Source organism: Pongo abelii, chromosome 16 (assembly GCF_028885655.2).
Source record: "Pongo abelii isolate AG06213 chromosome 16, NHGRI_mPonAbe1-v2.0_pri, whole genome shotgun sequence".
In the NCBI taxonomy this organism is placed as follows: domain Eukaryota; kingdom Metazoa; phylum Chordata; class Mammalia; order Primates; family Hominidae; genus Pongo; species Pongo abelii.
Genome location: NC_072001.2, coordinates 35,943,444 through 35,955,641, shown reverse-complemented (window position 1 = coordinate 35,955,641; position 12,198 = coordinate 35,943,444). Strand labels below are relative to the sequence as shown.

The window sequence follows — 12,198 nt, the reverse complement described above, 5'->3', positions numbered from 1 at the left end:
TATTCAGGACAAAATTCTATCTTCAAGTACCAAATGGGTGATACAGTTTGCATTTATCCAAAAGCAGATTAAAGACAATGCCTTTTCTTGCCTACCTACTTGGAAAAGATCTCAGTGTCACTCAAGTCACATTCCAAATCTCAACGACATTAAGGACTCAAATCCTCTTAGGAAAGGTTTGAAGGTAGTTCATTTCAGTAATGATTAGACACTTGGGGACAAAACAGTACCTTGGCATCAAGGTCTGTACTGATTCACCAGCACAGAAATAGCAGTTACAAGATCTTCAACTCTGAGGTGTTCAAATAAGCAGACAAACTCCCTCGTGAGGCCCAGGCCTCTTGACATCCGGACTCAGTCTTTCTTTCTCAGCTAGCCAAGGGTCCGGCCCATTTCTCAGTCTAAACCTATTTTGCGTTTAATTCAAACTAGTCGATGTAACTTACCCGCCAATCAGCAGTTCTGGTTAAAAAGCAACTAGGAGGCAGCGTAGGCGGGAGATGCGAGGGGAAAAGGCTCATGTCAGGGTTTGGGCTTATGTGTGGATTCTTGAGTTCTCCTTCTTTGTTCCTTTTAGCACTTACGATCAAGAACGGCTAGGCTGAGGGTGCAGGGGCCAGGCGACTGGAGCGAAACGGCCTCGCCGGATCTGGAGGCGTCGGAACCTCGGGAATAGTGGGGAGTTCCAGACCGGTTCCCTTCCCCCATCTGAACAAGTCCAGAGCGTGCGCCTTCAGAGGCGCTCGGAAACAGGGAAGCTGGGGACACGTAGCGAGAGACTGGTTGTCGCTCTGCCTGTCCGTCTTAGACCTAGCTTAGCGACCACCGCCTTTAATCCCGCAGCCCGGATCAGACGGCGCCAAAGGACAGCACTGCTTCCCAGCCCGGCCCAACGGCTCGGCTGCTGATTGGGCACCGCCGCCTCCCGCCCCGCCTCCCCAGCTACCTCGGGCGCCGCTGCACGTTTCCACTGGTCTTCAGCCCTGCCGATCAGTTTACTGCTCACCTCCCCCAAACAGCTCGTCAGGCCGGCGCGTGCTAGGAAGGCGGGGCCTGCGGCCTGTGGGGCGGAGCCTCGGTGGAGGTCGGCGCAGCTGCCCCTTTGGGCTCTGGCTCTGGACTGGAGTGCAGCATCCTTCGAGGCTGCAGCCGCCACGGCTGTTGCCGTAAGCGATCCTCCTGCCTCAGCCTCCCGAATAGCTGGGACTGGGGACCAGCCTCCCGAGTACTGGTCAGGTAAAGAGAGTCTTGTCTGTTCTGCTGCCCATCTGCCCGTCTCTTCTTCCCGACCAAAGGCTGCCTGCTCCGCCTTCCCCCGTAGCTTTCAGGGTTCTTGGAATGAGGCATCAAGTCTATTTACCCCGCCAGCTTATCTTCCTCCCCTTCTGTGTCGGTTCCTCCAGCTCCCCCACCAAGCTGCTCCCAAGTACGTTGGTGGGCCCTCCGGGTCATCCCCAACGCTCCTCACTACAGAACTCCTGTTGTTAACTCTCAGGTCCCAGCCCCCTTGACCCGCCAGTGCAGTCTCATTCCCAGCTTGGCACAGGAAAGGTGGAGGGCGGGAGGGCGGGGGAGGGAGAGATGCAGCGCTTTTTTTTTTTTTTTTTTTTTTTTTTTTTTGAAGCTGGATGTGTTTAGCGCAGAGGGGGAGCACCACGATGGAATTGCATTGGGAACAGAAGCAGCTTCTTGACTATGGTTGGCAATGACTAGAAAGGTATCTGTTGCTGCTTTCTGCTTGTGTTTGTAGGTGACATTTACCATCACCGTTTTCTTCTTCTTTCATCATCATCATCAGCATTGCCACTACCACCACCTCCAAGGCCATTACCATCATAGCATCTCTATTCCTCCATCAGAGCTCTTCAAGTTCTGTAAAGGCAGATTCTCTAAAGGCATGTAAGTGCTGGCGGATCCCCCAACCCCCTCCCCCACCACCAAATAAGGAGCAGTGCTCTTGCCCCCTGAGGCCAGAGCCAAGCCCTCATTTAACTCAAGGACAAATAGCTGGGAGCAGAGTGTGAGCTGGGAGGATTTTCCTTATCCTCATTTGCAATTGAGATTGCCAAAGAAAACCCTTTATTTTAATCATCCATATTTCTGCTTGCTGTCTCCTGGAGAGTTCCATGTTAGCACTCACACACTCTGAATGGGCTGAATGCAGAGCCTGAACCTGTGGTATATATGGGGAGTTGCAGTCACTGAGAGGCGAATGTGCAGACCCAATCCTTTAAGAAGACTAGGTCGAGTAGCAGACAACCTGACTTTCTGCCACAGTAGCTCCCGCTGTACTAAAGCATGTTTACTATTCATGTTTGCATATGGGACATGTGTCATCATCTGCTATGCCACCTTGTGTGTGTATTGGCGGGGTGGGGGGGCGCATCTAAATTCCTGGGAGAGAGAATTACATTCTGTTGTCTACACCAGGTAGCATCTTATAGGCACACCAATGGGATTCAACAGCCGTTGCTCAGCTGTTTCTAGGGCTTACTGCAAATCTCTTGGATCACAGACTTATTAACCCTTTTTTGGGAGGGAAAACAGTAAAGCTGAGAATTGCATACCAGATTAACTGTCATTGTGGAAGATGTTGCTTCCACAATGAATCAATGAGGTCTCGGGTCTTCTTGATCAGGTATCTAAACACTAGTCTCCTTTCTCTCAACTGTGTTACAGTCCAGGAGCAGGACCAATGAATAGTTAGACATATTGCAGGAACAAAGAAGCAATGGCCTCAATGGAGGGAAACAATGGAGAAGAGTAGCGAGACAGTATACTGTAATGGCTAAACTCATAAACCTGTCAGACATAGGTTCAAATCCTGGACCAGCCACTGACTAGCTCAGTGATTTTTGCAAGTTGCTTGCCTCTTTAATTTTAATTTCTCATCTGTAAAATAGGGACAATACTACCTGTCTCTTAGGAGAAGGTGTGAGGATTAAATGAGATAATATAGGTAAAATACTCAGTAGTTTCTGGCACATAAGTGGGGAATTTATAGTAACTGCTATTAATAATACTAGTCAAGAAGGATAATAAAGGCTGGTCTCTGTTCCTAAAAATTGTGTATTTTTTTCCATTGTCTTTATCCTTTTTAAGTGTCAGAGTTGATGCAAATGGGGTATGGTAGTCTTCAGGTTCCTTATAGCACTACATCTTAGAGGGGTGCCACTATTGAAGCCACCTGTGTTTGGACAGACATTTCTCTCACCAGCCTTCACAAGTACTTAGCAGATTCTTAGTTGAGATACGTTAAAGATACAGCTTTAGAGAAGATTTCCAGGCCTCTGGCCCTATCCTAGACTGCTTCTTTCTCACTGAGTGTTCAATGCACTGACTGTGATTGATGAAGCCTTTGTCACAGGCTTAACCCTGCCTACACTAAATGCTTTGGCCAAGGGAATGGGGTCCCATAGGACCTATGATTGTCTAAGGGTAGGTCTCATATCCTGGTCATCCTCCCTTTCCAGACATAAAATTGGTGGAGCTGTTCCCAGACATAAAATTGGTGGAGCTGTTCCCAGAGGAAGAGGAATGGGGACAGACTGGAACTTGATGTGATGATGGTAAATATCCTTGATAGAAAATTGAGAAATGCTTCTCTCCTATCTCATATACCATGCCTCAAAGTCTAGTTTTATGTTAAAGTTTTGGATTCATGCACACCATCCCAAGACTGTGGTGTGTTTTAGATGATCTTGCCTTTAATGGTTTTCTTATTAAAACTTTATTTGTATCAGTGTAAAAATTCTGAATGGATATTTCATATCTTGCTGTGATGCTACTGTTAGTAGTATGACCATGTTTAGGGGCTATTCATAATCTCTTGTTGGGACCTGGTTTTAATAGTAGCTATTATTTTTAGATGTACATAGTCTCTGTCTTAAATATCAGCTTAATTCTCAACAGGTCCCAGCCTGTGTTGACAGAATTACAGCTGTTAATCTGATTTGCCTGATCTTGCAGAGATGCTAAACCATGGCAATTGTATTCTCCTGCAGCAAATATAAGCTTGCACCAACAGGCTGGCCTTGTGAGGAACTGAAGCATCTGTGTATTTAGTGTCTGTGCTGAAATGCTGACAAAGCATCAACCCCATGCTCTGTAAAATAGTAATTACTAAAGCTGGGAGATGTAAAGAAGGAAACAAACCTCTTTACCTTGTCAGTGCATAAAAGCAAGGGTGTGAGAAATGGAGCATTCCCTCTCACTTACGTTTCTCAAGTTCCCTGGCTAAAAGTAAACAATCTCCCAGAGTAACCTGGATTTCTGTGTTTATCTACGCTTTCAGCAAATACTGCCTTAGTGCATGTTTGAGGATGAGGGAGAGAGGAGAGTTGGTCCTCCTTGTGGACATCCTTACCTCCCCACCGCCCTGAAATGGCCACGATCTCTGTAATGCATCTCTCTAGGAAGCAGACTACTAGTTAAGTTTTTTTTTTCTTTAACCCACACACCTCCTATTTCCTTAACTTGATACTGACTTGTTTTATGTTCCATCTTATTAGAACTATGCCTATCTCTTCCTTCTAAAGTGTCATAGGTCACTGCTAATGATGAACACCTTTCAAAGGAAACGCTTTTTTACTGTGGTCTTCCACGTGACAGGCTATTGGGAAAAATATTTTGGAGGTAGCCAGGACTTTTTTTTTTTTGAGACGGAGTCTCGCTCTGTCACCCAGGCTGGAGTGCAGTGGCGTGCTCTTGGCTCACTGCAAGCTCCACCTCCCAGGTTCACACCATTCTCCTGCCTCAGCCTCCTGAGTAGCTGGGACTACAGGCGTCCGCCACCACGCCCGGCTAATTTTTTGTATTTTTAGTAGAGACGGGGTTTCACCATGTTAGCCAGGATGGTCTCGATCTCCTGACCTTGTGATCTGCCTGCCTCGGCCTTCCAAAGTGCTGGGATTACAGGCGTGAGCCACCGCGCCCGGCCAGCCAGGACTTTTTAACGTTCATGTTAGTCATCAGGATCTGGGCATTAATGGAGAAGTAGCAGGGACCGCCAGAATGCTGACTGAGGGGATAGACAAGGCTGTAAAAGTGGGGCAGGAGGAACCATTATGATGCAGCTGCCAGGATACTAGTACTCACACCCCTGCCACAGGCCTTCCAGTGTGAGTGCTCTAGTTCATGTTTTTTTTAAAGAAGCTCAGAGAACATGATATGATCTGAAGACTAGTGGTCTAGAAATGCGTCAGACAGCAGTGCTTGTTGTTAAACACTCCTTTAGCCATAGTTGCCCTGTTTTTCCATTTTTCCCCCATGCGAGTATCTATCCACATTCATCTAGGCCTAGGTGCTTTCTCCAATGATGTCTTCCGTGAAACATAAGGAAAAATATGGACCTTTCAAAGAGAAAGAGAACTGTCTACTTATTAGGGGAAGCCCTGGTGATTCACTCACCATAGTAACTTTGGGAAACCTCATGGTTTCCAAAACCTTAATATTTGCACAAATGAAATTCAAATGAAATTGAATGAATGCCATCTTTTGAGCAGCACACAGGTGACTGTAGCACTGTCTCATGTTCTCTAAAATCTCTTCTTTAGAGTTTCAAGAACTCTTTTCAGTCTCTTCTCAGTAGAGAAGATAATACTTCTAAGTATTAAAGAGCAGGTGTTTTTGCTCTTTGCTATTGTAAGGGTTGCTGAGCCAGAATGGAGAAAGTATTTGGGAAGAATTGCTGTCATAGTGTTTAATGGTCTTCCTCCTCTGTGAGAATTACAACTGAGCAAACATTGTTATGTTTAAATGTGTTCAGTCCCCAAGAGGCAGTGAGTAAAATCTTGGTTACCATTTTCAAAGTGTGCATTGCTGCTTTGATCTCTTCACTGACCGAAAGCACATCCCTATGGTCTCAGCCCTGTGCGTACTAATAAAGCTGATTTCTCACCGTTACACCATGGAGTCCATGTAACTTGATGTTCCATTCTGAGAAAAATGTCCTCAAAGTCTATTCCAAGGGCAAGACTCAAGTGAGCATGAGTTGTATGTTTTCTCTGTGTCAATCCTTGGCTTAATACGGAAGACTTAAATTCCTTTCTTTGGTTATGTAATCTGCTGGTTCCTCTGTGAAGTAGGTAAATGATTCTGTACCTCTCCTGCAGATGAGGAAACCAAGGATCATAGAGGTTAATGTGTTTGCTTAAGGGGCCGGCTCTCAATGGAATCTGGATAGTATATACCTGCTAGGCTTGCATTCTGTTTTCTGTCTGTGCTCTAGTAAGCCTAAGCCACAGAGAACATTCCTGGCTTTATCATGTTTTAAACTTACAAAGCAGGATAAACCATAAATAAAGTTCAGTATGCTGGGTATGAATATAGTGAAAAGCAAGAGTTGCTTTTTTAGGCATTAAAATTATTCTCCTTTCTCTTTTTAGATGAAGGCAGCCACTTTAGAAAATTTTCTAAGCCTAGCCCATATTTGGAGAGCTTTGCAAATAATTTTTTAAAAGCCCACAGTTCTGCAGGAAATGGATTTCATCTACAGAATTGGCATCAGTCCTGTCCTTGTTTGCCAATGTCCCCATCTCTCTTTATTTCTATTTCTATTGTAGCATCCTCTACCTTCTACTTACAGGAGACTAGCCGGGCTTTCCCTCTTTCCTACCCATCCAACCCCAAGTAAATATGAAAAAAGCATATCACACATAATGGAGGTACCGGCCTTGTGTTAAGATCACTCTCTGATTTATTTTCAGCTGGTCCTAATTTTAAGCTCCGAAAACATAATTTAATTCTAATTTTTGTGATATTTGAAGAACTGAAACTCCATGATACCACACCATCTTAAGGAAAACTGTGGTAGGTTGAAAAAAAAAATAACCTTAATGTTTTTTCAAGCAGCAAGCAACAGCAACTCTTAAGCCCAAATTTTCTCTAGTTAAGTGACAAGATATTTTTCTAGTTATACAGTGGAGAAAACTGAGATGGGAGATTAAAAGTGACTTGCCCAAGGTCACACACGGTCAGTTGCACAGCCAAGAATAGATCCAGGTCACCTGACTCCCTGGGCTTTGTTCATTACATCACTCAACTTCTCTTTAGGAAGTAACAGCCCTGCAGCCTACGAAAATGAAGGCAGTCAACTCTCAGACTCAGTTTCTAGGTCTCGACTTTTTTTTTTTTTTTTTCCGTCTTTTGTTAGAATGTATCAATAGGTGCCACATTGCAGCACCATTAGCTAAATTCAGGAACTTAACGGAATTTATTAAGAAAAACAAAATTCTGATATCATAGTCACAAACTTGGCAAATGATAAAGCAAAAGGGAGACGTAGCTGAAGACTCCAAAGTAGTTGTGTAGGGAGCTTCTGCTTGAACCACATCTAAGAAGGAAGAAACACACAGAAGAGAGGAAAGGGAGATATAGTCTAAGACTATATATAGAAAGGTATGACATGGACCCAGGGCAACAGCTTCAGGAATACTAAGGTCATGAATAACAAGAGGATTTGAAAAAAATGCTAACTCGACTTTTTTTTGAGACAAAGTCTCCCTCTGTCGCCCAGGCTAGAGTGTAGCAGTGCGAACTTGGCTCACCGCAACCTCCGCCTCTCGGGTTCAAGCAATTCTCCTGCCTCAGCCTCCTGAGTAGCTGGGATTACAGGCGTGCGCTAGCACACCTGGCTAATTTTTTTTGCATTTTTAGTAGAGACGGGGTTTCACCATATTGGCCAGGCTGGTCTTGAACTCCTGACCTTGTGATCCGCCTGCCTCGGCCTCCCAAAGTGCTGGGATTACAGGCATGAGCCACCGCGCCCGGCCAAATTCGACTTTTCAAAAAGAGGGCTTTTAGCATTTCAATCAGTGCATGATGTACAAATCCAGCTGCTTGAAAAAGATGGGTCAAATTCACAGAGAGCAAGGAAGCAGAACTACTCAATTTTCATTTTGCTCCTGTCATTTTCATTCAAGCCTGGCAGATAAGAGTCTCCATCTACAAAGACAGGAATATGAAAATTATCTCTTTAGTTTTTATAAACCATATTCATTTCTATTTCAAGCCTTTTCTTTCTGGAAAAGCGGAAAACTTAACCTCAGTCCTTCTCAGTATTATACCACTCCCCAGAGTTGTGTCAAGGCTCCAGGGGACTGACATAGTGCCACGGCATGGGAAGAGGGACTTTCTGGTCACTGAGGCATCAGACCGCGCGGGTTACTCTGTAGCACCCAGTAATTCTGCTCTCCCAGCTCTCTCAGTTGTAGTCATCTGTGGCTGTGTCCAATTGGAGCTTGACCCACAGAATTCTTTTGTTGACATCTCCTATGGTTCCTACTTACCTAGATATAGCACACAGGGCTCTAGGGTCTTGTGACCTCTCTGGAGACACTGCCAGGAAGTTGGGCCTGGGTGCCCTTCCTGCAGCATCCACAAGCCTCTTGCCTTCCTTTCCCAACAGCCCTGGGGAGATAATTCTTTTTTCAGGGTTCTTCAGGACTCTTTGTGTCGATAAATCTCACTCCTTTTTACATGCTTCAAGAAATTTCCTGTGTTCTAAGAGTTTAGAATTTTGAGAAAGACAATCTAGGAATAATCACAGGCTATTTATCTTTTTCTCCTTACCACATACCTCTCCTGATGCAATGAATTCCAATTCTGATACCTGCCTTAGTGGGGGTTAAGCAAAGGGGAAAATACAAGGAGAAATAAAAGTAAACATAGATTAATATCCATGTTTCTGAATATTACTTTTTTTAGAAGTACAGCAATTGGGGATGTCTGCCTTGTTCACATCTACTTTCTTTTCTCTGGGAATGACCCCAGTATATAGGTGTGGGGTCCCTGTAGACATGACTCTGTTCCTGGCCAGGACTAGTTAAACCAGGGATCTGGAAATCTGATCCAAGGTGGGCCAGTTGGAATGTCTTCCCAAAACTGGAGTTGTGGGTTGAAGGATTGCATTGACTAAGAGTCACTGGAGTTAAGTCACAGTGAGAGAAGTGCTCCAGGGAGATACCTGTGAGCCTGATGCAGAGGCCACTGGAAGCCTCTGCTTTCTCTTCTTCCAACTCTTGGCCTTTCTACTCTTTCTCTGATTTTATGAAGCTGCCCATGAATTTCATGAGATTCAATATGCTTCTCTTTTTGCTTGAGGTAGCCAAAATCAGTTTCAGTTGCTCGCAACCGAGAGAAACTTAAGAATGGTCTTCAAATTTGCAAAGAAAGAAAAACATGATGAAGAGGAAACTGAAACTTAAGATAGGTGAAGAGATAGTAAGATAGAATCTGGCTATTTAAGATGTGTTTTTCTAATAATTTAAAGTGACAGTTGCAAGAACTGTATTTGTGATCCTGGCAAAACTTTCACTTTTTTTTTTTTTTTTTTGAGGAACATTTAAAACTGTCAGCACTGCTTCGTAGCAGGGTCGTTGACAAACTAGAGAACAGTCAGAAATATGTAGGATTTTCAAGGCTGAACACTCTTCTATTTGAGGGCTTGCTGAAGGGCCTGGGATGGTTTACTCAGCATGAGAAAGTCTCTCAGGAAACATGATTGGTGGTCAGGTGTTTAAAGGGCCACTGGGCAGGAAAGGAGTTGGATATACTCACTGCAGCTCTGAAAGTGACAAAAAAGCACCAATGAAAATAAATGAATGGAAATAGATTTTGACTTAGAAAAGGAGAGTTTTTTTTACATTTAGAGCTGTCTGGAAGGCCATGAGCCTTCCTTTTGGGGCAGAGAACTCTTTGCAATAGAAGAGCTCAAGGTGAGACTGGAGAACCATTCACAAAGGTTGCATTGAAGGAGAGGGCCCAGCCTTGGGAAGGAGGTGGGATGAGATGAATAATGTCTAAGTTTTCTTGAAATCTAAGATTCCATCATTTTCCCTATGACTATTATTAACCTGTAGACTAGAAATTCCAACCTGCATTTTTATAGAATTCAATAGGCATGAAAGCATTTCATGAATATAATTTATAAAAAAGTCTTCTTGACTAGGCGCAGGGGCTCATGCCTTTAATCCCAGCTCTTTGGGAGGCCGAGGTGAGAGGATCACCTGAGGTCAGGAGTTCGAGACCAGCCTGGCCAACATGGTGAAACCCTGTCTTTACTAAAAACACAAAATTAGCTGGGTGTGGTGGCACATGCCTGTAATCCCAGCTAACTGGGAGGCTGAGGCAGGAGAATCGCTTGAACCTGGAAGGCAGAGGTTGCGGTGAGCCAAGATCATGCCACTGCACTCCAGCCTGGGCAACAAGAGTGAAACTATGTGTAAAAAAAAAAATATTCTTACTTTATTTAAAAAAACAATAACTATAAATTTTCATTGAAAGAAGACATTTCTAAAAAGTAAAGGAAACAAAAATTTACTTTCTATGCTCTAAATTGGAATTAACAGTAATTAAAATTTTCACAGGCAGTGTTTTACTCAAATAGAAAACACCTTCTGTAATATTAATATAACAATACAAAACCCAGAGAATACTGAATTTCTACAGGAAACAATAGATTCCTTGAATTATTTTAAGGAATCAATAGGAGTACCAACTTTTCTCCCAAACTTTTCCCAAATAAATGAAAAAAGATATTGCCATGGCACCTAAACAGGTAGCTCAGGTATTTTATTGACAACCTCCAAAACATTACGACTATGCAACTCTTGTGTATTTTAGATTATTCTTCTTAACTTGGGGGTAAGAACTGGATTACTTTAGTTTGTCACTTACCACAGCAAGCAGATGCTCACATTCAATAATCACGCTTTAAACAAGAAGGACAAGGAAATCCACTTAGTTTGAAAATCCTGATCTTAATGACCCCATTAGACATAGTCTGATAGCGTGAAGCTTTTCATAATCTCTCTTCATGTAAAAACCTTTAACAATATAAGCACACATATAACGTAGCATATTCATTAGCTCTTTATTTACTTAAGTGGATTACATTTATAAAGAGCATTCAAAAGAATACAGTCTTTTCTGCTTTGTAAACTGGATTCTCAAGTAATTTTAAGGATACGATTTGCAACATAAGTAAAAAAAGGTCTAAATTATAGCTGGGCACAGTGGTTCTCACCTGTAATCCCAGCATTTTGGGAGGCCGAGGTGGGCAGATCACTTGAGGTCAGGAGTTTGAGACCAGCCTGGCCACATGGCGTAAACCCATCTCTACTAAAAATATGAAAATTAGCTGGGTGTGGTGGCGCCCACCTGTAATCCCCGCTGCTTGAGAGGCTGAGGCACAAGAATTGCTTGAACCTGGGAGGCGGAGATTGCAGTGAGCTGAGACTGTGCCACTGCATTTCAGCCTGGGTGAAGGAGTGAGATTCTGTCTCAGGGAAAAAAAAAAAAAAATGATCTAAATTAAAAGGGAAGAAATTTACTCATGGATGTAGAGTCTGATATAAATTTTTTAAAATCGTTTCTGAAATGTAGAAAAGAAGAACATAACAATGATCTATATTCCTACCAGGAAGAATTAACTATATCTTGCCATATTTGTTCTTTAGAAAATGTAGGAAATACTTTTTTAAAAAATGATGTATGTTGATTACAAGAATTCATATAAGGCATTACGTTACAAAGATAAATTTTAAAAATAATCTCAAATACTATCATTCCAATTGTTAACCTTAGGTAATATCATTTCAGACAGCTGTCTGTCTGTCTCTCTGTGAATCTACCTGCATGGATGTTTAGGTAGAAATGCTTTTATAAAAATGAATAGAGATGCTGTTTATAACAAAAACAATACATTAGTTTTTCTTGAATTTCAAGCAATAAAAAGAAACTGAATTGAAACTAAAAGAATGGTCAAACCAATAAGTTTACCTTATTTCAAGATATATCCTTGAGATACATATATTTTTTAAAAATTTCTCTGGCCAAAAAAAAAATCATGAAGTTAAAGTCATTGTGATTATATTGCCGTTTTTATAAATTACTGTCTTCTTTAGACAGTATCAATTGACTTTCTTTCTTGAAATAGTAACACTTTTGAAACTTCCTCCCCACCTTTTCTCCCCACCTCCTGAGTATTAGATGTGTTATTATTTCTATATTATTCAGGTTATAACATTCCATTTTGTCCTGAGAATCTTTTGAAAGTTATTTAGTAGTAACTCTATGCTTAAATGAATTTAGTGCATACAACCTCTGGGTGTGCTATTTTTGCACTTTGCTTTCAATTCTTCCTACTGTTTGATAAATGTCAAGCCACCAATTTGAAACAGTCATTCATAATCCCCA

At 42.6% G+C, this 12,198-nt stretch overlaps 1 protein-coding gene across 5 annotated transcripts in view; it reads left to right on the top strand.

The window, feature by feature from the left end:
* The first annotated feature begins 849 nt into the window (after positions 1-849).
* The window catches only part of FMN1 (formin 1), a 434,649-nt gene continuing 423,300 nt past the window's right edge, over positions 850-12,198 (top strand). For 4 of the 5 annotated variants that reach the window (XM_024232602.3, XM_063716552.1, XM_054532544.2 and 1 more), the window contains exons 1-3: positions 850-1,236; positions 1,751-1,899; positions 3,474-3,569. The gene's annotated coding sequence lies outside the window, so the exon portion shown is untranslated. The remainder of the gene's footprint in view (positions 1,237-1,750; positions 1,900-3,473; positions 3,570-12,198) is intronic. The other variant, XM_063716551.1, reaches the window with a different exon arrangement.